This window comes from Trachypithecus francoisi, unplaced genomic scaffold (genome assembly GCF_009764315.1).
Source record: "Trachypithecus francoisi isolate TF-2019V2 unplaced genomic scaffold, Tfra_2.0 Lachesis_group3, whole genome shotgun sequence".
NCBI classification, from domain to species: Eukaryota; Metazoa; Chordata; class Mammalia; order Primates; family Cercopithecidae; genus Trachypithecus; species Trachypithecus francoisi.
Window position 1 is genome coordinate 116,331,986 of NW_022681468.1, and position 2,420 is coordinate 116,334,405.

Below are 2,420 nucleotides of genomic sequence, written 5' to 3' on the forward strand. Positions count from 1 at the left end.
CTGTGCATGGTCAGCAGTGTTGCTCTTTCTGTGAGGGCTGCAGGGGATGGGGCCCAGAGAAGCATACACAGCTGATGGAACCCTGTGGATGTCAGAGTTGAGGGCCCTGATGCCCAGCTCAGACCTCATTCTAGAGCATGGCGTTGGGTAACCTGCAACGTGTCAGTGGCATCAGACTATAGCTGAGGGACCTGGGGATAGCAGGGATGCAGGGTGAAAACCATGCTGCTTGGTCTTCCTCTTCTACTTGGCTTCCTGGCAGCAGACCCAGACTCCTGAACACTCCCTTGCTTTATGCCTGACCGATGACCTCTCAAGACTGGCTGTACATTACCTTGAGGTTATATACGTGTCATCATGGAGGTCCCAGCCCAAACATCACTTTCTCAGACCTTTCCTAATCACTCTAAAAATGAGTTACTCATCTTCTATCTATCCTATATTACATTAACTTTTTTTTCATGTTACTTAAAATCATCTAAAGTGATTGATTGATGTGGTCAGTGTGTCTTCCTAACCAGGAGACAATCCCCATGAGGGTGGAGGGTTGTCTTATTCCCTCTTGCAACCCCAGTGCCTGATGTGTACTCTGTGGGTGAGAAGATAGTGGGGAATGAATGTGGAGTAGAGGGGGCAAGCAATTAATGCCCATTCCATACCTGAATGTGGAAATCAGCCTTCACCAGGGAGTTCTGGGAGTATCCCGACCAGGACCACCCACAAGGGTCTTTTTAAAGAGCAATCTCTCTTTTTTAAATTTTTTATTATTATTATTATTATACTTTAGGTTCTAGGGTACATGTGCACAAAATGCAGGTTTTTTACATATGTATACATGTGCCTTGTTGGTGTGCTGCACCCATTAACTCATCATTTACATTAGGTATATCTCCTAATGCTATCCCTCCCCGCTACCCCCTCCCCATAATAGGACCCGGTGTGTGATGCTCCTCTTCTTGTGTCCAAGTGATCTCATTGTTCAGTTCCCACCTATGAGTGAGAACATGTGGTATTTGGTTTTCTGTTCTTGTGATAGTTTGCTGAGAATGATGGTTTCCAGCTGCATCTGTGTCCCTACAAAGGACACGAAATCATCCTTTTTTGTGGCTGCATAGTATTCCATGGTATATATGTGCCACATTTTCTTAATCCAGTCTGTCACTGATGGACATTTGGGTTGATTCCAAGCCTTTGCTATTGTGAATAGTGCCGCAATAAACATACATGTGCATGTGTCTTTATAGCAGCATGACTTATAATCCTTTGGGTATATCCCCAGTAATAGGATGGCTGGGTCAAATGGTATTTCTAGTTCTAGATCCTTGAGGAATCGCCACACTGTTTTCCACAATGGTTGAACTAGTTTACAGTCCCACCAACAGTGTAAAAGTATTCCTATTTCTCCACATCCTCTCCAGCACCTGTTGTTTCCTGATTTTTTTAATGATCACCATTCTAACTGGTGTGAGATGGTATCTCATTGTGGGTTTGATTTGCATTTCTCTGATGGCGAGTGATGATGAGCATTTTTTCATGTGTCTGTTGGCTGTATGAATGTCTTCTTTTGAGAAGTGTCTGTTCATATCCTTTGCCCATTTTTGATGGGATTGTTTGTTTTTTTCTTATAAATTTGATTGAATTATTTATAGGTTCTGGATGTTAGCCCTTTGTCAAATGAGTAGATTGCAAAAAATTTCTCCCATTCTGTAGGTTGCCTGTTCACTCTGATGGTAGCTTCTTTTGCTGTGCAGAAGCTCTTTAGTTTAATTAGATCCCATTTGTCAAGTTTGACTTTTGTTGCCGTTGCTTTTGGTGTTTTAGACACGAAGTCCTTGCCCATGCCTATGTCCTGAATGGTATTACCTAGGTTTTCTTCTAGGGTTTTTATGGTTTTAGGTCTAACATTTAAGTCTCTAATCCATCCAGTTTCAGCTTTCTACTTATGGCTAGCCGAGCTCCCAGTACACACACCCAAAGGGAGGGAAAGAGCTGGGAAGAGGATAGGCCGTTATGATGAGTCAGAATTTGCATTATTCTTCGCATACCCATAAAAATTTTATCAAATTTTGAAATCTGAGATTCGTAATAATCCCATTCTCCACCTGACTGGCAGTGGCATTGGTGATATCAGTCTCAGCCCTGACTGGAAGCAGAAGAATCCCAAATGAGGTTGGCCTAATAGGGGAGTTCCCAAATTCAATGGAAGGAAGAGGTTGAGGGTGGAGGGGAACTTTGAGATTTTCTCTCAGACTCTTAGATATTCTTGAAAAATAGAAACAGTCACCAAAATAACTAAAGAAATCCACTAAGCCTTTTTCCTTCCTCAAATTCCCAAAAGAACATAACCTTATTGACGTCTCTCCCTGCCATGGTATAAGGTGCCCAGCAGGGCAGTCTGGAACACACAGGAAGTGCCCCAG